Genomic DNA, 26,753 nt, shown 5'->3' with positions numbered 1-26,753 from the left:
CAGTGGGCTGGCAATAGCTCTGAGTGAGAGGTGTTTTGAAGACCTGCTCTCTAAGCTGGGCCAGGCAGGGAGGCACATCAGCCATGGGGAGGGGTGGAGCTGCCTCCAGGGCCACTGGGGGGGAGGAGTCCCAGGGGCGGGGCCAAACTGGGGCGGGACTGTGTGGCCCCGCCCCAAACTGGGAAAGTCCCGCCCATGGGCGGGACATGGCAACCCTATTTGTAGGAATATGGAGGCCACACAGCTGAGAGTAGCAGCAAATGCTTGCAATGTGGAATGTTGATGTTGAGACTTCTAGCGCCTCCATTTTATGTCCCTTCTTCCTTGGTTTTGCATTTCCATCTCCAACAACCAATAATGCATGGTCCTAACTGGGTTGTTGGTAGGATTCCCTTTTCCTTTAGCTTCCCCTCAAGTTTTTCCTGTATGTTTTCTGCAAACATAGGCTGGATCTGCACTGCAGAAATAATACCGTTTGATAGGGCTTTAACTGCCATGGCTCAATTCTATGGAATTCTGAGATTTGTAGTTTCTGGAGATCTTTAGCCTTCTCTGCCAGAGAACTCTGGTGCCACAACAAACTACAAATCCCAGGATTCCACTAGCAATGCAATTAGCCATGACAGTTAAAGTGGTGTCAAACTACATTATTTCTGCACTGAAGATGCAGCCATAGTGGGTCTCCAAGCCTGCTAATACTTCCCTCTTGTGATACCATGGTGGCTGTAGAAGCAACAGTTCTTACAACCTGAAGAGCAGAAAAAGTGTTCAACAGATATATTTCATGCATTATAGAATTTTTTTTAAAAAAAGAAACTCTGCATGAGGATTATTCTGAAAAATGAGTTGAAGATGGTTTATGATGTGTATGCTTTTAAAAAAATATAGCTTCTGACAAAAGCGTCTGGTTCAGGGAGACAAAAACAAAGGCTCTAGATATTTCCATAGTGATTTATATTTATCTGTCTGGCTCTGGCAAGACCCCTGTGCACCTTATAATGCTACCTTTAGAAAAGGAAACATAACAAAAAGGTGCATGCAGTAGAAATAACATGGTATTAAATAAAAGAGCAGCTACAAAGTCAGTTCAAACAACACAGGATCCCCAAAAAAGACTATTACTAAAATAAAAAATATATATGTCAAATTCAAACTTTACCCACCTACCAACAAATGCATGCTGAAACAAATCAATTTTTACTATCATTCTAAACCATGCAACAGAGGTCCTGAACAGACAGGCCAAAATAAAGCTGCTTCGGGTCACTTTGGAAGTATGCTGTTTAAATAATGCATGCGTTCTAAGAGGCCGGAAGCCGTGCCAGAGCCATGTTCCAGTCCTAAGGACTGGAGAGCAGCTTTGGCGCAGCTTCTGGCCTCTTAAGGTGCATGTGTCATTTAAACAGCATACTTCCAAAGTGACCCAAAGCAGTTTCATTTTGGCCTGTCTGTTTGGGCCCAGAATCAGGATGATAGACTACTCTAGGGAAGATGCAGGGCTTGTAAAATTAATTTTATTTACAGATACATCTGCACTGTAAAAATAATGCAGTTTGACATTGGTTTAACTGCCATGGGCCCATCTTACAGAATCCTGGGATTTGTAGTTTTCTGAGGCACCAGCACTCTTTGGCAGAGAAGACTGAAGGCCTTGTAAGACTACAGTTTCCAGGATTTAGTAGGATGGAGGTACAGCTCTTAAAGTCATGTAAAACTGCATTATTTCTACAGTGCAGATACAATCTCCAAAAGCCCCAGCTATAATCTGAGAGTTGTAGTCCAAAAAGTATCTTTTACACCCTGCAGGAAGAAGTGAAGCTAACACTAACACTATGTAGGCTTTGTGTGTCCTAATTGTTGACTTCCTTTCCCACAGAAGTAGGAATATGTCGTCTTTGGTTCATAATTTCTTACTTTTTCAAAAGAGAAAACGTCTAAACCTCCTAATCACATGGAAAATCATGCCCTGAAAATGTGTTGATGGTTTTGGCTGCAACCATATGAGCCATTTTCCTTGGGTCTTCTTTTTTTTCCTGGAATTTCCTGGAGCAGAATTTCCCCATAGTGACACTGCTCTGTCCTGTAGAGTATTCACCTTTGCTCTGTATCCACACATCTAGCTAGACAGAATAAACAAGACCTTGGAACCAGAGAAAATAGATTAGCAAGAAATCTAAAATGGGAATTCAAAAAAGAGGAGTGAAACATTTATTGGGCAACCACTGCTGGCATCTTTACTATGTGTCAAGTGAAGCAAACATCAAACATCTAACAGATTTGTAGATCAGCAAATCTATGTTTGATTGTAATTCTGCAACCCTGTCTTTTATTGCACTTATTAAAGGGAAAGTGGGGTGTATATACAACTAATAAATGAAAAAAATAATAATTCTAAACTCCATCTTCTGGGTTGCTAAAGACAATAGCAACACAGATTATAGGAGAAATCAAGTAGAGCTTGTGGCTTCTCAGGTAGCTTCCCAAGGCAAGCCCCCTGTCATGCAGTCATTTTTAATCTACCATACCATCCCCAAATTTACCAGTAGCCATAACTGGAAGTGACTGGTAAGTGCTTTTGGGAGGGTGCTAGGAATCCTTGCTAAACCACCACACTGATTTCCAGTTTTCTGCTATTCCTTCAATTTTTTGGACTGGGATGGAACATGAGGATTGATCCAGGACAGACCAGGAACACACACACACAAAAGACATTTTCTAGTTACTTCATAGCTGCCCTCCCCATTCCTAATATTTTTCTGATTTCTTGGCTGCAGTCTCAGTTCTGATCAATGTTGGGTACAAGGTACAGGAACTCATGTGTCTCTACATGGTAGTAAAAATGCAGCAATAAATTAACAAATGTCTGCCCTTTCATACGGTCTTAGATCACCTTCCCAATGGCATTTCTCCCATTATGGGAGACAGGTGGGATATAAATCCAATAAATAAATGAATGAATGAATGAATGAATGAATGAATGGCAGAAGTGGCTGTCTTGGGCAGCAAATGGTGGTGTGATTGGGAATGGTTCCCTGGCCATTGCTCCTGAGCCTCTTCAGCTAGGCTGGTAGTCTCAGATCATAGAATCATAGAGTTATAGACTTGTAGAGTTGGAAGAGACCGCACTGATGATTCATGTTCAACTTATGGTCTACTTGGACTCCTAGATCCCTTTCACACGTAGTTTCATTCAGCCAGGTGTCCCCCATCCTATATCTGTGCTTTTCGTTTTTCTGCCCTAAGTGCAATACCTTACATTTCTCCATGTTGAATTTCATTTTATTAGCTTTGGCCCAGTTTTCTAGTCTGTTCAGGTCATTTTGAATCTTGATCCTGTCCTCTGGGGTATTAGCTACTCCTCCTAATTTGGTGTATTCTGCAAATTTGATAAGTATGCCCCCAATTTTGCCCTCCAAGTCATTGATAAAGATGTTGAATAGCACTGGGCCCAGGACAGAGCCCTGGGGGACCCCACTGGTCACTTCTCTCCAGGATGAAAAGGAGCCATTGTTGAGCACCCTTTGGGTTTGGCCGGTCAACCAATTACAAATCCATGTAACAGTTGCCTTGTCTAGCCCACATTTTACAAGCTTGTTTGCAAGAATGTCATGGGGAACCCTGTCAAAGGCCTTACAGAAATCAAGATATACTATATCCACAGCATTCCCTTCATCTAACAAGCTGGTAATTTTATCAAAAAAAGAGATCAGGTTTGTTTGGCATGACTTGTTTCTCTGAAACCTGTGTTGGCTTTTTGTGATTATGGAATTTCCTCCTAGATGCTCACAGACTCTCTGTTTAATGATCTGCTGTAGAGTCTTTCCTGGTATTGATGTCAAACTAACTGGAAGATAATTGTTGGGATCCTCTTTTTTCCCCTTTTTGAAGAAAGGGACAACGTTTGCCCTCCTCCAGTCTGCTGGGACCTCTCCTGTTCTCCAGGACTTCTCAAAGATTATTGCCAATGGCTCCGATATTACATTTGCCAGTTCTTTTAATACCCTTGGATGTAGTTCATCTGATCCTGGAGACTTATATTCGTTTAGGTTAAACAGGTATTCCTGTACTATCTCTTTACTTATTCTGTGCTGAATTTCCCGTAATCTGTCCTCTGCTCCATTATCCTCAGGTTGAGCACCCTTTTCCTTTTCTAAGAAGACTGTAGCAAAAAAGGTGTTCAGTAATTCTTCCTTTTCTCTGTCCCTTGTTAGCATTTTGCCATCTTTTGCACGTAGTGACCCTACCGTTTCCTTCTTCTTCCTTTTGCTGCAGACATATCCAAAAAATCCCTTTTTATTGTTCTTAACCTCTCTAGCAAGCCTGAGTTCATTCTGTGCTTTGGCTTTTCTGACTTTACCCCTATTTGTTTGAATTCCTCTATGGTGATTTCCCCATTTTTCCATTTCTTATACATGTCCCGTTTAAAACTTAGCTCAGTTGAAAGTTCTTTAGTCATCCATCCTGGTTTCTTGAGACATGTCCCATTTTTCTTTCTCATTAGAATGTGGCCAAGATGTGGCCAAGAGCATTGTCCTATTGCTTCAGTGGAGGTAAAATTCAGCTGCCAGTCCACCCAATTTCTGTATGTGAAAATGGAGTCTGGTGTCATCTTTACAGGGAGAAAAAGGCCACCAGCTGCATCAATCTAAACCTTAGACCAGTAGCTCCTCAATGGTTTACACAAGGGCTATTTAAAATGGTGGTCCTGGGACTAGTAGTGACCTCTGGGCCATTAGCTGCCTGTTTTTGACAAGTTTCCATGAAAGAAACAACTGTAGATATCAAACATAAATATGGTGCTGGGCTATGGCACATTTCAAAAATACAGTTGCCAGTCCCTGACATGAAGTAGCCTGAGAAACACTAGTTTGCACCAACAGATGTGTGGGCTCTGAAGTTAGGTTCACTCCAGACTGCAGGCATGGGATCCCTTTTGAAACCTCTCCTAGGAGTTTATCACACTGTGGCTAATTTGGGCATTAAAGAGAGATTACAGCGCATTTAAAGCATCCTGCAAATAAAGCAAAAATGTTGAGAAATTGCGCAAATGATTATCACACACAATTGCACAAATAAAGTGATATTAGAAATGCACTGTCGCTGACGTCCCGAAAGTAAAAAGATATGTGTTAATGCTTCTTTGTGACCACCTTAATATTGAGTTTTGAGCAAGGTTGTCTAAAACTGTTTCGTGTAATTACATGATTTTTCCGGGATATTCACAGGATAAACTCCCAATTTCCAACAGTGTGATGTGGCAGCTAAAAAGGCCAATGCAATTTTAGGCTGCATCTACAGAAGTATAGTATCTAGATCAAGGGAAATAATAGTGCCTGTCTATTCTGCTTTGGTCAGACCCCACCTGGAATATTGCGTCCAGCTCTGGGCATCACAATTCAGAAAGGACATTGAGAGACTGGAGCATGTCCAAAGGAGGGCGACTAAAATGGTGAAGGGTCTGGAAACCATGCCCTATGAGGAATGACTTAGGGAGCTGGGAATGTTTAGCCTGGAGAAGAGAAGGTTAAAAGGTGATATGATAGCCCTGTTTAAATACTTGAAGGGATGTCATATTGAGGAGGGAAGAAGCTTGTTTTCTGCTGCTCCAGAGAACAAGACCTAGAACAATGGATGCAAGCTCCAGGAAAAGAGATTCCACCACAACATTAGGAGGAACTTCCTGACAGTAAGGGCTGTTTGACAGTGGAACACACTCCTTCCTTGGAGGGTAGTAGAGTCTCCTTCCCTGGAGGTCTTTAAGCAGAGGCTTGATGGCCATCTGTCGGGGATGCTTTGATTGAGATTTCCTGCATGGCAGGGGGGTTGGACTGGATGACCCTTGTGGTCTTTTCCAATTCTACAATTCTATGATTCTATCCTTTGTGTGCTATGATTCCTAGAGAAAAGAATTGTTCCCTGTACTGGGAAGAATAAAAGCAAGAGAGATGGGCTCTTATACATTTCTTTACAAGGGGAATATATCATGGTAGGGAAGCACACAGATACAGTAACTCCCCTTCCCAGCCCCTTCCATACACCTATAGTCTGAAATGGTACTTTCACAAAACAGTTGTTACCGCAGTATGAGCTATATTCTCTGGCCTTCCTGATTATTTGTTCAAAATCTGACCTGGAAGTGAAAATCATTTCTTCAGCAGAACTTCCTCCAGTCTCTGAGCATTATTGGTCTCACCTCCCCTAGGGATTTTTGTAACCAACGTGGGGATTACTAATTCGGACAAATGTTTCTCAGACATTGTCTTTACATTTTTAATTAAAGGACAGGAACATTGTTAATAAGAAATTGTTCAAGCCTTCAAAAACCGAGAACTTGGCAAAGTCATTTGGGGGGAGTACAGTTCCCAGAATTCTTCAGCCAGCATGGCCTCTTTTTCGAATTCTACACAGCCATAAAACCCAGTGGGTGACCTTGGGCAAGTCACATACACAGTATGTTCAATCGGAGAAACAATCTCCCATCCTTTCCTTTCTGGACACCTAATTTCCCTGCATGGAAGAGGGAAGGGATGATGGACATGAGGTAGGCTGATGATAGCACTAGTAGTGCCAAAACAAGGCATTTTGCTGAAATGTATGTTTTCCTGAATGTTGAATACAAGTTATAGAATAGCATCCTCCACCACATGTGAAGGCAGCAGGCTAGTACAGGGGACTGGGAGAGATGGCCCATAGCAGACACAGTTGTGCACTGGACAGCCAGGAAGTTCAGGAAGAATAGCCAAGGGTCTACCATTGCTGCACATCAGCAATACGCAGTCTGCCTAATGGTAAGTCTAGCTCTGATCGTGCACAAGGACACTGACTAGGGTTGGAGAGATACAAGCACCGCTAACAGCATTTTCTCCTAAGAGACTGGTTTTTATAATATGAGTAACCATGGATGCATCCTCAAACCGGATTCTTTCTGCAGTGCGGATACAGCCCATAAAGCCCACTGACCCTTCAGCTCCACATCATACATCTCTCACTTCCTACAGTCGGATGGGAGACAGATCAAACAGCAGGAGTCTCTCTTGCACCGCTTCTACTCTTGTCTTGTGCCACCCCTTGCTCCTATGTTCAGAGAGAGTGTTTTTATTGTCCCTGCAGAAGTGACATTTTAGATATAATTGGAGTGAAAAAATAAAGAGTGTCCAGTGATTAGTTTCTCAGCAGGGCTTATAAAGGTTCATCTTGAGATATTGTGTGTTTGTGTGTGTGTTGGGGGGGGGACATTCATCCATACACACACACACAACCTCTCATTTCACCATGGCCCCCAGGGCAATGTACAAATGATAAAAAATATAATTCGAAACACTCAGGAAAAACAGATAAAAACCATTATTTAAAAGTAGATTTTTAAAAATAATTTCTTCAGAAACAATTTAAAACAAGAACAGCCACTAAATCCTTTTGAAATAAGTCATAGGTCCAAAACACACCACAGAAATAATCTGGTTTGAGACTGTTTTAACTGCCCTGGCTCAGTGCTAGAGAATCCTGGGCATTGTAGTTTATTGTGACACCAGAGCTCTCTGACACAGAAGGGCTAAATGTCTCACAAAATTAGAGTTCCCAGAATTCCTTAGCATTGCATCAAGACAGTTGGTCTCAAACTGGATTATTTCTGCAGTGTGTTTTGGAACTTAGATACCTATCAGGATCTCAATAGGGATACAGCCAGCCAGAGTTTTTCTGGGAGGGAATTCCTCAATTGGGGTGCTGCCACAGAGAAGGCCCTGCTGCCCACAGCAACCTAACATTGTATTTTAAGAGCACTGGTCATGTGTCACCTTTTTCTGCTTTTTTGCATTTATTTCTGACTATTTTAGTAGCCTAAGATCATAAAATATTTCTTCCGCCATTAAAGAAAATGGCTGTACGCCTTTAACATTTATGGTAGATAAGCCTCTGCTTAACGTTTCCAGCTCCATCCTGAAAATCCATCTGTCCAGTGAACTCTTTGACATGACCCTGTAGTTTCCACTCACTGCCAATGCCGCTCTTCCCCTGGTCTCTCCAGTTGTTTGAACTATAAATCCTATGCTCCCCAGCCAGCACTGCCAAGGGTCAGAGATGATGGAAGCTGTGCCCGAAAATATTGGGAGAGAATCAGACTGAGGAAAACTGAGCTACAGGCAGCATGTATTTATTTATTGAGTTTATTTCCTGCCTCTCTCACAAAATGGGAGAAACATTCCCTATGTAAAGAAAGGCTGGATGGCTATCTGTTGAGGTGTGTGCTTTGATTGTGTATTCCTGCATGGCAGGTGGTTGGACTGGATATCCCTTGGGGTCTCTTCCAACTCTATGTAAGGATATAAAATCTGTGAGTTGGCCAAAGTTATAGGTGCTTCTGAGGTGAAAATAAGTTCTTATAATACTGAAATAGAGAGCCAGTGTGACTTAGTGGTTTGAGCATTCGACTATGATTCTAGAGACCAGGGTTCGATACCCAGCTTGGCCATGAAACCCACTGGGTAACCTTGGGCAAATCGCATGCTCTCAGCCTCAGGGGAAAGCAATGGCAAACCCCCTCTGAACAAATCTTGCCAAGAAAGCCCCATTATAGGTTTGGCTTAGGGTCACCATAAGTTGGAAACAATTTGACGCACAACATCAAAAAACCCTGAAATTGCAACAAAATATCGCCTGTTTTTTTATAGAAACAGGCAGAAGTCAAGGAAGTCATAAAGATGGGGGCAGGAGGGGACCCTGAAAGGGCTTGGGAATGATGCAGGGTGACCAGATGTCATAACTGCAAAGTGCAAGGTGTGGCAAAAAATGTAGGGCATTCAAGAAAAATGTGGGACATTACAAAATAAAAGCTAAAACCATGCATAGAAATATACATTCATGCTTCTTTGTCATGCTCCAAATGGAGGACATTTTGGGATTCCTCCTGGACATAAGGCTGAAATGGAGGACATGTCTTGGAAAAGAAGGATGTCTGTTCACCCTGGAATAATGGAATCCTTCAGATGTTGTTGGCCTTCAACACTCTGCATCCCCTACTATAGGCTATCCTGACAAGTGCTGCTGAGAGTTGTAGTTCAACAATATCTGGAGGCTAACAAAATTCCCACCCATAAAACATGGAGGGTCAGCCTTAACCAAAAATAAATTTGAGGGCCCATACAGACAAGCCAAAAGAAAGCTGCTTTGGGTCACTTTGGAGGTATGCTGTCTAAGTGATGCATGTGTCCTAAGAGTCTGGAAGCTGTGCCAAAGCCACACTAAGGACTGGAGCGTGGCTTTGGTGTGGCTTCCAGACTCTTAGGACGCAAGCATAATTTAAACAGCATCCCTCCAAAGTGACCCAAAGCAGCTTTCTTTTGGCCTGTCTGTACGGGGCCAAAGATAATATAAAATAACCTAAAGAAACTTGATGTCCACTGTAGGGTGACCAGAGGTCCAAACTGCAAAGGAGGACTGTAGGGCATTGAAGGAAAAGAATTGCGTTCCCACTTGCCTATAAGAGGATCATGAAGCGAATTAAGAGGTGTCATTCCCACTGATGCCCGAATTAGTTCCTCAATGCCCCGGAATCGTTTCCACTGTGATTCGATTCAACAACGAATTATATCGTATAATTCGAATTAGATGCCTATTATTTTTGAAAGTGGGGTACGATTCGCGGTATCCGAATGGGAACGAAAGGGTGTCTGATTTGGGAACCTGGAGATGGGAGGAGCAGCGCCCAAGGGGCTGGCCTGGGGATGTCACCCTCTTTGTTCTCTTTCTACATCGCCAGTGCCATTTTCTTCCATTCGCATAGCCTTTCCCCCGGTGGATTGCAACCTCCCATCTGCTCCTCATTCATAGACCGATGTGTGAGGAGAGACATTGAACACAATTTTAAACTATTTTTTTCTTTTTTCACCTCTGTCTGAGCTGCAGATGGGCTTTGCAGTACATGCCTGCTTGATCGCCCCCCAGACAGCCCAAGGAGCAATGGGGGAGGCAAAGCGATTTTGGGGAATGGAGAGCCTGGACGCCCAGGGATCTGAGGGTGGGGATTGAGCCTTATCTTCTCTCTTCCTCAAAGATTCTCTCCCCAATAATGAAGCCTGCTGCCTTCTCCTCCTTGATCTGATTTGCCAAGCCTCCTTCTAGTCTGGGGAGATACAACAGAAGAGCCCTGGATGCAGCCGATTTTCATTGGCTGCCCCCCCCCAAAAAAAAAACCCCAAGACTTGTGACGTCTGAAGCCTAGGCGCTTGATTACAGCTTGTGGACACAAATGGGAATGGGGAGCAAGTTAATCCGCTTTAAAATAAAGCAATTTAAAATAAATGGGAGCGAAAACAGGGTCTAAATGAATCGAGGTAATTTGCCCCTTTTGGTAATGGAAACGATGGGAAAAATTTGAATTATTCCAGGAACATAATCCGAATCAGAATCACGACAATATAATCCAGTTTATCTGCCAAGTGGGAACGCCCCCAAGGTAGGACTGCCCAGATCAAAGCTAAAAACACTCATATCAATATTAAATCCATGCTTCTTATGGAGGACCTTTTGGAGTCCCTCCTGGATCCAGAAGGCTGAAATGGAGGCCAGGCCCTGGATAATGGACTCTGGGAGGAAGGAAAGGTAAAGAGAGGAGGCCCTAAGGCAAATGATGGCCCTTGCCCATAAGGAAACCCTACTTGCCCATAGGGAAGCATAGGAGAAAACTGGCCCATAGAGGTACATGGAAGAATCCTTGCCCATAGGGAAGCATAGGAGAGCAGATGTCCAGAGGGAATCTTTGCCCCATGTTTCCCTGTGGGCGAGGGCTGCCATGGGTTTTAGTGGAGAGCACACACACACATGTTTAGCCTGGGTATGTTTAGCCTGGAGAAGAGAAGGTTAAGAGGTTATGATAGCCCTGTTTAAATATTTGAAAGGAAGTCATATTGAGGAGGGAAGAAGCTTGTTTTCTGCTGCTCCAGAGAACAGGACCCGGAACAATGGATGCAAGCTACAGGAAAAGAGATTCCACCTGAACATTAGGAGGAACTTCCTGACAGTAAGGGCTGTTCGGCAGTGGAATGCACTTCCTCGGAAGGTGATAGAGTCTCCTTCCTTGGAGGTCTTTAAACAGAGGCTGGATGGCCATCTGTCGGGGATGCTTTGATTGGGATTTCCTGCATGGCAGAATGGGGTTGGACTGGAGGGCCCTAGTGGTCTCTTCCAACTCTACGATTCTATGATACACAGAGACACACACAGAGTCCCTCTCTGTCAGCTTTAGCCAAAAGAAAAGGGAAAAAGACAGAGACCTAAAGGAAACCCGAAGCCAGCTGGCAAGCCTTGCGGTCCCCCAAAAAGGAAAGGTGGAGCCCCCAAAGAAAGAAAGAAAGAAAGAAAGAAAGAAAGAAAGAAAGAAAGTCCTTTCTTTCTTTTCAAAGAAGCAGCAAGCAAGCGTCCTCCAGCAGGCCCCAAAGTGCCTGGTTCCCATACTCCTGCGAGGGCTGGGCGGGAATCAGGGCTCTCCAGAAGCAGGCAGAGGACTTCCTTCCCTGGCCGCCTGTGGGCCAGAGACAGAAAGAGAGAAGGAAGGAAGGAAGGAAGGAAGGAAAGACAAGCTTCTTCTCCCCAGAAAAGCCTCCCCACTGCCCTCCCCTTCCCTCCTTTCTGCCGGCGGGGCTGCCTTTTCCCTCCCTCCTCCTCCTCCTCCTCGGCGGCGCAAGCGGGCGCAGCAGCTGCCTGCCTCCCTGTCCCTGCAGCAGCAGCCATGGGGCGAAGGAGCAGGAGACGGCGAGCAGGAGCAGGAGGAGCAGGAGGAGGTCGGCGAGGCCAGGGAGGGGGCTGGGCTGGCCTCCCCCAGTGAGGGAGAGCCCTCCTTCCTTCCTTCTCCCTGGCGCTGCCCAGGAGCCAGGAGGAGCCCCTGGAGTCGGCAGAGAGACCCCGGGCAGGTAAGCCCCGCGGGAAGGGACCCCTCCTGGCCAGCTTCTTGCTCTTTGCGGGGCAGCGGGGCTGCCTTGGCTTCCCCTGGAGCCTCCTGCTGCTGCTGCTTCGGGAGGAGAGGCGCCGCTTTGCTCTGGTTGTTCTTGCTTTCTGACTTCTTTAAGGAAGAGAGAGGGAGGGAGGGAGAGGATGGTGGCAAACTTTGGAGGGAGTTCGGAGGAAGAGGAGGAGGAGGCGGCCGGGGAGCAGAGAGGGGCCGGGAGAGAGGGCTCTCCCCTCCAAGGGCTGCGTCTCCGCCGCAGGAGGGACCCGGGTTTGGCACCCCTTTCACTGCCAGGGCTCCATGCCAGAGGTGCCTCGAGAAACTACAGATCCCAAAATTCCATAGCATGAAGCCCTGACAGTTAAAGTTTGTGCCCTAACAAACTACAGATCCCAGAATTCCATGGCACGGAGCCCTGGCAGGTAAAGGGAGGCCAAACCGGATTACTTCTGCAGTGCGGATGCTTCCGAAGCCTCGATTTCAGGCTTTGACAGACAGCTCAGGAGAAGAAAGGCTTCTGATGCAGCCCCTGTCCCTCTGGCTGAGCAAAATACAGCCACCAAGGCCAAGAAAGACCCCTGGCCCGAAGCTCCCCCTTTCCTTCCAGCCTGAAGGGGCCAAGGAAGCCTGGCTTTCCATCTACAAAAGAGATCCCTCCCGGAGCCCCTGCTTCCTTTCCTCCAGGGATCCTGCGGAGAGGAAGCAGGAAAACCCGAGGGCTCCAGCCAAAAGGAAAAGGGGGGGGATCCTAAATCACTTGGGGGCACACCTCACATTGTTTGTACGATGTGTGTTCAGCCTTTCTGGGAACTTTTGACAAGCTGCCTTCCTTCATTCCAAATGCAGCCGAGGAAGTTGACTGAAGCCTAGGAAAGCTGCCGAGTCTCAGAGGGGCTCCAAGATCTCTCCACATATTGTCTTCCTTCAAGATTGGAGGACTTGTCTGCTCCCTGTGCATTTGGCATTGGATACTTGGAACTAAAGTGGTGTCTCTTTAGCAATTTGGTTTTGATCCTTGCTCCACTTACTTCTCCCCTAGATCCCCCAGTCAACAAATTCCCCCCTTTTCCCAGCTGATGGAAGGGAGCTTTTGTTTTCTTCCCCAGGTTGAGTCAAGGCCAGAGGTGACCCTCATTCCCACTACCTTTTAAATCAGACCGAGAATCGGTTTGAACCAGTTCAAATGACCCTGGCTCTCACATAATCCAAATTGCTGAAGTGATTCTGAGCGGGGGGCCATGCGCCAGACCCATTTAACCCACGTCTTTTTGACGCTGTTTTTCCCCACTTCTTTTCCAATAAATCAGTTCTGCACAAGTGTGAACCACATGCGGATTGGAATCAATTCAAATTTCCCCTTTGGCCGTCTGGAACTGATTCATTTTGAATCGATTCATTTGTGAAAAGGAACCACAAGTGGATTATTTTAGTGGGGAAAATGTGATTGAGGCAAGTGTAGTGGGAGCCACAATCCACTGTCAAATTGATCCATCGATTCAGATCACACACCAATTTATCTGTAAGTGAGAATGAGAACTTAAACCTCCTCCTGTGCACCTTAAAAATTCACACATCTGTTGCTGCTTGAGCACTTGTGGAGTATGGCAAACTTCACCAGATGCATGGAGGGTTACCCATGTGTTTGAGTACATATACAATATATATGGTTGTGGCAGGATTGCAGAGAACGCGGTCAGAAATAAAGGTCACAAGGAAGAGGTGAGAAGGAAATATTAAGTACTGTGTTAAGTGATACTTAACACAGATACAAAAGAGTGCACTACAGGATTGCAAGTTATCTGCATGCTTACATAGAACTTGCAATCCTATAGTGCACTCTTATGTATAGCTTCTCAGAAATTTGCCCTACTGATTTCAGCACCTTTGACATGACTAAGTTTCTTACTTTTTAATTATTTTTTGATTCACAGATTCAGGATGATTAAATGCATTCCCAATGCTCTGTTTAAGAAATTATTATATTCCTGCTAGTTTTAGCTGGAATTGTATCATTGCTGGGTCATCACTAGGTACTGGATGGGTGGGAATAGAGCCCGTAGGACACAGATATACCTGTTAATATACAGCTCCATTATACATGCAGAAATAGGTAGAGGACTCCGGGACATAGATGTGGGGCAGAGGCCCAGTAACCTTAAAAGTAGCAAAACCCCTTTACATTTCAAGCTCACTACCCTGCATCACTGATACTGTGCAAGTTAAGTCCCAAGCTTTCTGGCAGTGAGTCCCATAAATGTAGGACTTCCTTTTGAGTAGAAATGCATGGAATTCTGCTGTAAGTCTTAGTTAGCTTAATGGGACTGAATATTAAGATGTTCCTTCCTTAGATTTCAGTAGGACAGAACTCAGCACACGAACAAGGCTGCAGTTCTGTGCACATTTTTGTAGAGCACAGTTCTACTCTGCCCATATGCAGGACATCATTTATATCAAAGTGCCTATCATTATCGATGGAGCCAATGTGGTGTAGTGATTTGAGTATTGGGCTATGACTCTGGAGAGCAGGGTTCGAATCCCATCTTGACCATGAAAACCCACTGGGTGACCTTGGGCAAGTCACATACTCTCAACCTCAGAGGATGGATGTGCAAACCCCCTCTAAAGAAACTTGCCAAGAAAACCCTGTGATAAGTTTGACCTCGGGTCACCATAAGTCAGAAATTACTTGAAGGCACAACACACACAGACAGACACTTATGTATTCCATATTTTCCCTTCTCCTAACATGCTCCCCACTCCCTGTAAATAGAGGTTGAGGGAATGATAGTAAATCCAGATTCTTAAACTTGGAATATCAGTCTTTGGTTATTGTGAATATGACATTGCTCACACTGTCATGGGCTGCTGTCCCTGGGAGTAAGCGCTGCTGAATTCTGTGGACAACTTATGCGTAGACATGTATCAGATTGCACTATTAAGCTGCTTGATCTAGCCACTCTATGCATGTGTGGAATATATGAGTGACTGTTGCATATTGATGGGAGTGATTCTTCTTGAGTACTCAGGTCATCAAGATGAAATGAGATAGTGTGTGGAAAATCTTCTCTGATGCACTTTATGTATTATATTATTTATATTATTCTATTTAACCTATTGCAAAGCTTCAAGACAAATAGCAAAACAACATAGCCATAACTCCCAGTAACTTTGATCAAACTTCATCTTGCCTTCTCCTATCCTACCTCTAGTCATTAAAAATCCATTTGAAGTGGGGGGGGGGGGCTCTTACACTTGAATTTGAACTTGGGTGCATCTCCAGCAAAGGGCAACTCTGGAGCTGAAGATTTCTATTTTCCTTTAGAATCCATTTGTCATTTGCCACGGACTGCACCAAAACACCCAGATGGCCCTTAAAAACTCTTTCAAATAGAAAACATAAAACCCTAAGTGACTGGGGGGGGGGGGGGGGCGTTCCCACTTGGCAGATAAAACGGATTATACTGGTGCAATTCTGATTTGGATTATGTTTCGGGAATAATTCGATTTTTTCCCATCGTTTCCATTACGAAAAGGGGCAAATTACCGATTCATTTAGACCCTGTTTTTGTTCCCATTTATTTTAAATCTTTTTATTTTAAAGCAGATTAATTTGCTCCCCATTCCCATTTGTGTCCGCAAGCTGTCAATCAAGCGCCTAGGCTTCAGATGTCACAAGTCTTTTGGGGGGGGGGGGAGGTTTGGGGCAGCCAAGGGAAATTGGCTGCATCTGAGGCTCTTCTGTTGTGTCTCCCCAGACTAGAAGGAGCCTCTGTTTGTCCTAAACCCCTTGCTCTTATGTGTCTCCCCATATTAACTGCCATAACTCAGTGCTAGGGAATCCTGCGAATGGTAGTTTATTATGGCACCAGCACTCTCTGGCAGAGGAGGATAAATGTCTCACAGACACAACAGTTCCCATAATGAGGTTTTTTTCATAGATTAAAAAAGTTATTACTTTATCATTTACTTTAGAAATACACACACACACACACACAAATATGTATGTGTGTATATACCTATATGTTTGTGTGTGTGTGTGTGTGTGTGTGTGTGTATATGCATGTGTGTGTGAGTATTCATATATAAACATATGTGTGCGTATAAACACGCACACACATATCTATCTATCTATCCATCTATCTATCTAGTGTATGTGTGTATGTGTGTGTGTTTGCCAAATCAGATCAAGGAGGAGAAGGCAGCAGGGTTCAGTGGGGAGAGACTCTTTGGGGAAAAGAGAAGAGAAAGCTTGATTCCCCCCCTCAGATCCCTGGGTGTCCAATCTCTCCTGTGTCTTCCCATAGTTCCTCTGGAAGGAGCCTCCATTCCCCCAAATCCCTTTGCCTCCCCCATTGCTCCCTGGGCTGTCTGGGGGCGATCAAGCAGGCATGTACTGCAAAGCCCATCTGCTGCTCAGGCGACCAGGCAGAGGCAAAAAAAGAAAAAAATAATAGTTTAAAATGGTGTTCAATGGCTCTCCTCACACATCAGTCTATGAATGTGGAGCAGAGGGGAGGTTGCAATCCACCGAGGTAAAGGCTATGCGAATGGAAGAAAATGACGCTGGCGATGCAGAAAGAGAACAAAGTGGGTGACACCCCCAGGCCAGCCCCTTGAGCACTGCTCCTCCCATCTCCAGGTTCCCGAATTAGACACCCTTGTTGTTCCCATTCGGATACCGCGAATCGGACCCCGGTAGCAAAAATAATTAGCTTTAAACCGGTTTATAGGCATATAATTCGAATTATTCGAGATAATCTGATTCAGATTCTAATCTCTATGGGAACGATTCCGGGGCAATACAGATCTAATTCAGGCTTGAGTGGAAACGATACCTCCTAAATTCGCATCATGATCCGCTTTATAGGTGAATGGGAACACCCCCATAGTCACTTCTTGTTTTGCTGTTTTGGGGAGTGGAAAGTGGAGAAGAGGTTGAACTTTCTAAATCCAAAATGTTTGCACTTTGCATATTCCTGCTTTAAAATATTCTGGCTCACTCAGTTTGTGCCCTGTTCTAACATGAACTTTACCTGATGAGTGTGCAACCTGCAGGCTAGGGGGTCACATGCAGCCTCATAAGACCATAAAAGCAGTTCTCTGAGGTGAATTGACCCCCCCTTCTATACATAAATACACACACACCAACCAGCAGCAACAATCAGCAAATACTCCCTGTCATCCCTACCAAATTCTCACTGAATCTATAAAAAGGGTTCTTTCCCTATAATTCCTAGGCTTACTATTTCCCAGTCCTGGGATGTGTGTGAATATATGTATCTGTGTAGAGGTATGTGCTGTTCCTGTGTGTCTTTTATTTCTGAGTCTGTATCTTATCTGGCCCTTGGGGATGAACAGATGCATTACACAGTAAGATAGATATCCATATTCCAACAGCCCAGTTTCCAAATCAGGTATGGAGAATGTGGGACCATTCAAACCATTCCCAGCATCCTTTACCATTGGCTGAATAGGCTAGGTCTGATGGGGATTGCAGTCCAACAATATTTGCAGAGCCACGTATTCCCCCATTAGAAGTTGAACCCAGAACTGTTGTCAAGCCTAGAGTCGACAAGATGTGAGGGAAGTTGGACCAAATTACCAGAGCCCAACAGGTCTGGAAAGGAGCCTGGGACCCAACTTTGTTGCATACTTGTGTTTTTACCTTTTTCTGTAGCTTCATTATTTGTCAATTTTTTGGGGGGGGGGGATCCATTGTGAAGTTGGTGGATTTCAAAGGAAATAATAAGAATGCACAGAGTTCTGTATACCTAAAGATTGTTGAGGGTTAGGATGGTTTGAATGTTGGACTGGGACACTGGGAAGCCAGGGTTCGAATCTTGGCTCAGCCACAGAAACCCACTGGGTGACATTGGGCAAATCACATGCTCTCAGCCTCAGAGGATGGCAATGCAACCCTCCTCTGAAGAAACTTGCCAAGAAAACCCTGTGATAACTTCACCTTAGGGTCACCATAATTTGGAAACCTGAAGGCACCAAACAACATGGAGTGTTAGCTAGTCTGCCCTTGCTGTAAAAGAGAACAGGGCTGGGGCCTGAGAGAAGGGAAGGAGGTTGTGGGTGAGGAACGGGATACAGTAGCACCAGAGGGGGCAGATGGCTGGGTAGCACTGGAAGAAACCACATGTAAAACAGAAGACATGTAATAACTGGGGTGGCAGCTAGAAATAGAGACCCAGAAGTGATCAGGCTGCCCAGGAGTAGACCTAACAATTGCTCCTTCACCTTATTGGCCAAGATGAGCAGCTCTCCCAGTTCTTTGCCAACATCTGTGCCTCCAAAAGCAGCCCGCAAATATCTCCTGGATTGGTCACTGAGGGTTATGTGATACAGGAGAGGGGCAGCCTTTAGATAATGTCAAAACATGAAGTGGGGCTAACAGCTGGGAGAGAAAGTGCTAGTGGTGTATGGCAGGGGCTGTTTGTTCTTCTCTCCTCTCAAAGACTTGAGGGATATTGAGAGAATGAGTGAGTCCCTCCCAATTTTTCACCAGGGCCTCAAACCACTCTTGGCAGGCCTGGCCAATCCTGCAAACTCAAGGTACTCCTTTATTTCTGTTTCCCTTTCTGTAAGTTTCTGATATGTTTTTGCTAATGTAAACCTTGCCTTTAAAAAAGAGTGAAGGAGAGAGAGGCAGAAACAGGTGTGTGTGCCCAGTCTGGCTTGATTCCTCTCCTGAAGTTCTTTTAGGCCAGGATCCAGGACCACTGTTGTGGTTTATGGCACAGACTGTTTTCAGTCAATGCTTGACTGCTGGTTTGGTTATGTAAATGCTGAATCCCAGCCCTAAACTTCTCACAAAGTCCCAGTTGCATCTACAGCTTTTTAAGTTATTGTGTTCACAAGCCAAAAACTAATCCAGACTCACTTCAGTGTATGGCAGAGGCATTCAGACTGTTGGCCAATGCATAGCTGTCTCAGCAATGCAGAGAGCGAGAAAGTTTCCTATTGCTCTGGCTCCAATTGTTCTGAGCTGACTCCAGTATTGAACTTAGAATCATAGAGTTGGAAGAGACCACAAGGCCCATCCACGACAACGCCCTGTCATGCAGGAATTCACAATTAAAGCATCCCTGATAGATGGCCATCCAGCCTCTGTTTAAAGGCCTCCAAAGAAGGAGACTCCACCACACTCCGAGTGAGCGTGCCCCACTTTCAAACAGCTCTTAACTGTCTGGAGGCTCTTCCTATGCTTGCAAAACTTTTATCCTGAGCTTGCAAAAAAGTTACTTTTTTAAACTGCAGCTCCCAGAATCTTCCAGCTGGAAGATGAAGCTGCAGTTTAAAAAGTAACTTTTTTGCAAGCTGTAGGTGTAGCTGTAAGTGAAAAAATAACATTTCCAAGCTCTCCTTTCACCTACTGGTTCTAGGGCTTTTTATTTTATTTTTTTACATTGTGTAGATGTTTTTGAGAGTCTTGCCTTTCTAACCTTGTACCCCCCTCCCCTGCAACTACCATTCTCTCTTAGATAAACTTCAAACATTCTTGTTTTGTGCACCCTGTTTTAGTTACAGCTTTAGATGCTTTTTCATCCAATGGGCAACATGAATGTCATCTCCTCCTTCATTTATTTTAGCTAACTGTACACAGGGATAGAATTGTTGGCAGCACACATGGATGGAATGGGGGTCTCTGCCTGTGTTGTTGACAGCTTCATCTGGTTTCACGATAAACCAGAACTTGCCCAAACAAGAGAAGAAAGACAAGAGAGATGTTGTCTTGGCTCTGTACTTGATGACCGGGGTGGGGAAGTCCCTGGCATTGAAGGCTTATCAAAGCATTTCAGGGGCAATTTGACAGGGAACTGCAGAGCTTGGAATTTTTCTTCTTAAAAGTAATCCATTGCTGTGCTGATCGTTGAGGGGAAGTAACCTGATATTACTTGTTGCTTTGTTGTTGTTTTTTAATTATGTTGCCTGTACCACTGGTTGTTACTCTGCATGCTTTCCAACTGTCCTGATTTGTCAGGGACAATTCTGATTAATCCTCTGTCATCCCACTTTTTAAGATGCCCTTGGCGGGTTACACACCGCCATTTAGTATGTAATGAATACGTACTAGGGTTAGGAAGGGGCGGTGCTTCCGCACCCTCTAACCCTAGTACGTATTCTGTACGTACAATATGGTGGCGGCTGTTCCACACGGCCGCCGCCACATTTACGTATCGGACGCTGTGCGTCCGCACGTGTCGCGGCGTCTATGATGTCGCGAGTGCGCCCCTGGCGCCTCACACATAGAGGCGTCGCTTAAAGAAGCTCGTGGTGTGGCTGCTGCGGCTCCCGCACGGAGCAAGTGGCGGCGGTCTGTAACCCGCCCTAATTTCTCTCTCCTCCTTCCACATCCTCCCATGTTCTTATCCAAGGGGTTATCTAATTTTTTGCTCTTGTTTCACCCCCCCCCCTTTTTTTTTACATCTACATCATGTTCCTGCTCAACATAGTATATGAATAAAAATATTTTGTTTGTTTAGTGTGCATATTTTTTGTCCACACATTCATGTATATTCATATTTTAACATTTTGAAGGAAATGGCTCTCCACTTCCTCCTCCTCCTCCTCTTCCTGCCTCAGTCAGAGGCCTGTTACAGACTGCCAAAATAAAGCTGCTTCAGGTCTCTTTGGAGGTATGCTGTTTAAATGATGCATGCATCCTAAGAATCCGGAAGCTACACCAAAGCTGCCCTCCAGTGCTTAGGAATGGAGTGTGGCTTTGGCGCAACCTCCGGACTCTTAGGACCCATGCATCATTTAAATAGCATACCTCCAAAGAGACCCGAACCAGCTTTATTTTGGCAGTCTGTAACAGCTGATCCAGAGTGTTATCCAAAAAGGTGCAGGGGAGATGGGGGGGGGGGGCTCCCCACCAACTGGGGAATTGCTTAGCCCAAAGACACTGGTGAAAGGCTGGGCAACCTGTGGATCATTTCCACCTAATAATGCCAGTACTAACTGAGGAGGACTCCAAGATTGGTGAATAAAGATTTTTATTTAGAAATATGAACGAGTGCAACCAAACATACGATAGTAATTCAAACAGGCACACCATCCAGAGCTAACTGAAATAGAGGTATGGAAATTGGAAAGCGGAGTTTTAGAGGGGTAGAGGGGGAGAATATTTATCTGTCCTGGAGAGTAGACCACAGAAAGTGGGATATGGCTTAGAGAGTCTGAGGGTGATTCAGCAAGTGCATTGAGTGCAGACTGGGGGCCAACTGTGTGTGAAGAGGCTAGGTTTGGGACTGCTATTTATATCTGAGGTCCAAAGCACACTGCAGAAATAATACAGCTTGAGACCACTATAACTGCCCTGGCTCAGTTCTAGGGAATAATGGGCATTGTAGTTTATTGTGGCATCAGAACTCTCTGACAGAGAAGGCTAAATGTCTCTCAAAACTTCAGCTCCCACAAGTCCCTAGCACTGAGGCAGAGCAGTTAAAGCAGTCTCAAACGGGATTATTTCTGTAGTTTTGGACCTGAGATCCCAGTCTCAAGGCTGCTAGGACCTAATGAAAGCCGCTCTGATAGCCTTTAGGGCTGAAGGGCGGGGTATAAATAAATAAATAAATAAATAAATAAATAAATGTCTTCCAAAGGAATTGACAATGGGATTCTGGAACGAAAGATGGTGTTAACTTCGAAGTAAAAAAACAACCAACAATTGTATTTAGGACAAACCCCAGGATAGATGGATAGGGAAGTTGTCTGGGAACACAGCAGGGGTTAGGTAGGAAGTATTGGCTTACACGCTTTTGCCTTTGTCTTTAGTATGCAAAAGTCTGGGATGGGAGGAGAACAAGAGCGATCAACAAACCCACTCAGTTTTTATCTTGTTGTTACCTGGGTCCTTTACCTTTCTTTGGATCCTTCCCATAGAAATTCACCTGGTGTTTCAAAGGTCATCATGACCTCTTTAGAACATTTCTAGCTCCAGATATGAAATTACAAAAATATGGAAACCCTGTATACAGCGTAGGATATGTCGGATATGCTAACAAGAGAGACTTGTAAATTTAAAGAATACTCACAGATTTTCTCATTCTCAGTGAGGATGGGTGTCTCACAATTCACTGGGACAATCCCTTGAGAAAACAGTCAACCAGCACCAGTCCTTTACATTTCAGGACTCCCATTTTGGCAACAATTTGCATAAACACTTTGGGTTTTGTACAAATACCTTTCAACACACACACACACAAAACCCATTAAAGATAGAAACCAGTGTATTCTCTTCAAAATATGCAGTTTATTTGGGGGAGGGGGGGGAATCATGAGAAACATCCCAAAATTCAAAACATCAGGGGAAAGAATGCACATACCTCTCATAATCTTGCCTAACAGGGAGAAAACTATGAAATTATTCATGCTTGCATGTGAGTTTGAAATAATTGAAGAGTGATAGCCCTACTATGTAAGGGGTTACATTAATACAAGATGCTATCTTGTATTAAGGGTTTCCATTTCATCACCTTCTGTTTACAGAGGTCCAGAACTTGGTAAAATTACATTTTGTACTACAACTTGAAGAATTTAAAAAATATATTTTCAGAATCCAGTAGATGAGAACATGAAAGAACATATGACAAGACATATGCTATTGAAACTTAGTTGCAAAACTACTGCTTTGCAGCCAAGATTGAATGAAAAATGCAGGGTGCGCCAAGACTTTGGGTTTGCTTTGCTCTGCGCAGCCCTCTCCTTTCTAAATGTGAGGCCCTCAGAAACAAGGAAGACAACACAGCCCTTGTTCCTGAATCTAGCTTCTAAAAGCTTCATTTTGGCCTGTTACAGACTGCCAAAATAAAGCTGCTTCAGGTCTCTTTGGAGGTATGCTATTTAAACGATGCATGCATCCTAAGAATCCGGAAGCTGCACCAAAACTGCACTTCAGTGCTTAGGAATGGAGTGTGGCTTTGGCGTGACCTCCGGACTCTTAGGACCCATGCATCATTTAAATAGCATGCCTCCAAAGAGACCCGAAGCAGCTTTATTTTGGCAGTCTGTAACAGGCCTTTGTTTCAGAGGCTCTGTGCCTCAAACTGCAGTTTAAATTGCCCTCATAATTAAGCCCACAAAAATATTAGGAGCAATATATATATTTTACTAGCATGTTAATAGGTCAAGAGCCTATACTAGCCAGGGTCTGTTTCACCATTAGCTGGAGTGAAGCTGTTGTTTCAGGAAGGTTATACTGGGTGGAAGGAGCTGTGTGTTATAGTGCTTGCTATGTATCTTGTAACTATCCTGCAACTGTCCTATCAATGTTTTGCTAAAGAAAGGTTTAAACTACCACCACCACAATCCCAAAAGAAGCAGCACCATGTTGTGTTTCACTCCGGGGAGCAAAATATCTTGCTCAGCCCGTGCAGTCTGTAGAAATGAGAGGAATCTCTTCTAACCAAGCAATATGGAAATGGAGACTGCTAGCCTCCAAACAGGCTGATGAGGAAAATATGCCTTGATTGAGTATGTTTGTTTGTTTATTATTAAAATGTTTTTAATTTGGAAGAGATCTCAAGACTGGCTTACAAGCAAAATTAAAGTTTAAAAGTTTAAAGCAGTAAAAATAATGTAAGCACACTAAAAGCATATTAAACATAATAAAAAGTTAAAACAGATTTCAAAGGTTAAAGGTGTTCAAACAGTGTACATCAGTATTTGAGATTAATCAACAAGGCCCCAAAGCTTTGATGAACAACCAAATATTTATAGGATTTTGTGGGTTTTTCAGGTTATGTGGCCATGTTCTAGCCCTAAAAACCCACAAACAAACAAACAAAAAAACCAACTATGGATGCCAGACATGAAAGCCCTCGACTTCACAAACCAAATGTTTATTTGGTGCCTAAATAAAATCAGTGTTAGTGTCAATCAGGCCTCCAAGGGGAGGGAATTCCACAATCGAAGTGCCCTCACTGAGAAGGCCCTCTTCCATTTCCCAAACTCACCAGTGTGATACAAAGGAGGGTTACCCTCCAGCAGACCTCAGGATTCAGGCAAGCACATATAGAGAGTTCTTTCTGAAGATGGCTTTGACATGTTTAACATGACAGTGCACATGCTAAGCAGCTCAGCTATGCTAGGGTGTCTGTGCCATCAGCAACTGATGTTTAATATTGACTAATTTAGATAGTGGTAGAAATCTTGCCCCTCCAGATGCTATTTAGATGGTGGTAGAAATCATATAGGCCCCAAACTGCAATTAAAGTAGCCCTTACCTGCATAGCTGATGTTGAGAGAAATGCTGGGATTTGCAGTTCAGCAGCATCTGGAAGGCCACATGGTCCCACCCTGGATATAGGCCTTGGTTTCCATTGCAGAAAGAAGTAACTGAATGCAGCGGCTCAAGTGGTTAAGACGCTGACTCTGTTGATTGCAAGATCAGCATGTTGGCAGTTTGAGGCCCGGGTGCTGCATGATGGGATGAGCTTTCATCACCAGTCCCAGCTCCTGCCAATCTAGCTGTTCAAAAGCATGCAAATGCAAGTAGAAAAATAGGTACCACTTAGTAGTGGGAAGGCAACAGCGTTCAGTGCAGTTATGCTGGCCACATGATCACCAGAGCAGAGACAATGCTGGCTCTTCAGCTTAGAAACACAGATGAGCACCACCCTCTACAGTCGGTTACGACTAGACATTCATGTCAAGGGACTACTTTTACCTTTACCTTTTCCATTGTACAAAGAAGTAACTGAATACATACAGTGTTTTTGTAACAAATGTGTTTATTGGCAACTACAGTGGCCCTTGGTATCCTCTGAGGTTTGGTTCCAGGATCCCCTGCGGATAACAAAATCCATGGATGCTCTAGTCCCATTAAATACAGTGGCATAGTAAAATGGTGCCCCTTATATAAAAAGGCAAAACTAAGGCTTGCTTTTGGGGATTTATATATTTTAAGATGTTTTCAAGCTGTGGATGCGTCAATCTGGATAAAATGTCAGTGAAAATGAAGGGCTGAGTGTATATTATTTTCTTTATATGAGTTTGTTTACAAATACGTGATGTGGAGTGTAGCTGGAGGCAGGCAAGTTCTTGGAAGAACAAATCCTTCTACCAGCCATCATCTCTTCAGGAAGTGAAGTTTGCTTTGCCTATTTCTCTCTTTTATGTATTTTGTTTGTTTCTTTCCAAACAGAGATCTAAGGTAGGGAAAGAAACATAAGAATGGCCCTATTCAGAATTGAACCCACTAAGTCAAGATCATTCATTTAGTGGGCAAGAGAACAGCTACAGGCCAATTACCTAGCAGTTTTCCTGGTAGAAGAAGGTAAAACCAGGCCAGACATTTTCTTCCTTAGATATCACCAGAATCATAGAATCATGGAATTGTAGAGTTGGAAGAGACCACAAGGGCCGTCCAGTCCAACCCCCTGCCATGCAGGAACTCTCAATCAAAGCATACCTGATAGATGGCCATCCAGCCTCTGCTTAAAGACCTCCAAAGAAGGAGACTCCACCACTCTCCAAGGAAGGGGTGTGTTCCACTGTCGAACAGCCCTTACTGTCAGGAAGTTCCTCCTAATGTTCATGTGGAATCTCTTTTCCTGGAGCTTGCATCCATTGCTCCGGGTCCTAGTCTCTGGAGCAGCAGAAAACAAGCTGGCTCCCTCCTCAATATGACATCCCTTCAAATATTTAAACAGGGCTGTCATATCACCTCTTAACCTTCTCTTCTCCATGCTAAATATCCCTAGCTCCCTGAGTTGTTCCTCATAGGGCATGGTTTCCAGACCCTTCACCATTTTAGTCGCCCTCCTTTGGACACGCTCCAGTTTCTCAATGTCCTTTTTGAATTGTGGTGCCCAGAACTGGACACAGTATTCCAGGTGGGGCCTGACCAGAGCAGAATAGAGTGGCACTATTACTTCCCTTGATCTAGACACTATACTTTTATTGATGCAGCCTAAAATTGCATTGGCCTTTTTAGCTGCCGCATCACACTGTTGACTCATGTTCAACTTATGGTCTACTTGGATTCCTAGATCCTTTTCACATGTAGTTTCATTCAGCCAGGTGCCCCCCATCCTATATCTGTGCATTTCATTTTTCCTCCTAAGTACAGTACCTTAAATTTCTCCGTGTTGAATTTCATTTTGTTAGATTTGGCCCAGCTTTCTAGTCTATTCAGGTCATTTTGAATTTTGATCCTGTCCTCAGGGGTATTAGCTATTCCTCCTAATTTGGTGTCATCTGCAAATTTGATGAGTATGCCCCCAATTCTGTCATCCAAGTCATTGATAAAAATGTTGAATAACAATGGGCCCAGGACAGAGCCCTGTGGGACCCCACTGGTCACTTCTCTCCAGGATGAAAAAGTGCCATTGCTGAGCACCCTTTGGGTTTGGCCGGTCAACCAATTACAAATCCATGTAACAGTTAACTTGTCTAACCCACATTTTACAAGCTTGTTTGCAAGAATGTTGTGGGGAACCTTGTCAAAGGCCTTAATATCCTGAGCTTTCAATAGTCCATTGCCAGGGTATTGCCTTAAGGCTTGAGCACACACTTCTAGACATAGCCAGTCTAATCAAGTCAGTCTAATCAAGTGGCCGATTCCATATTTATAAAAATCAAATCTCATGGTTGTTTATATAGAATATCTTGTATCATGTGTACATGAGGAATATAGTACATGTGATACAGGTCTTTCTGGGCTAAACTACATGTATATTAATTAAATACTGCAAAATTCAGAATCCCCAAGTCATCTGGGTTGAGACCATTGTGCTTGGATTGGGCAGGTTTAAATGTTTCCTGCAGTCACTTTTTTGCCAAGGCTCACCACCCCACC

The 26,753-nt window shown here is 44.2% G+C and overlaps 1 protein-coding gene across 2 annotated transcripts in view; it reads left to right on the top strand.

The window, feature by feature from the left end:
- The window catches only part of GHR (growth hormone receptor), a 385,809-nt gene that overhangs the window by 173,088 nt on the left and 185,968 nt on the right, over positions 1-26,753 (top strand). The window contains exon 2 of one of the 2 annotated variants that reach the window (XM_089496029.1): positions 11,864-11,906. The gene's annotated coding sequence lies outside the window, so the exon portion shown is untranslated. Of the gene's footprint in view, positions 1-11,863; positions 11,907-17,265; positions 18,503-26,753 lie in introns of those variants that run through there. The other variant, XM_089496043.1, reaches the window with a different exon arrangement.

The sequence above is a fragment of the Sceloporus occidentalis genome, unplaced genomic scaffold (genome assembly GCF_023333645.1).
Source record: "Sceloporus occidentalis isolate IW3139 unplaced genomic scaffold, rSceOcc1.0.p SCAF_1, whole genome shotgun sequence".
In the NCBI taxonomy this organism is placed as follows: domain Eukaryota; kingdom Metazoa; phylum Chordata; class Lepidosauria; order Squamata; family Phrynosomatidae; genus Sceloporus; species Sceloporus occidentalis.
The sequence above is the reverse complement of the archived record's forward strand: the minus strand, read 5'-3'. Positions and strand labels throughout refer to the sequence as shown.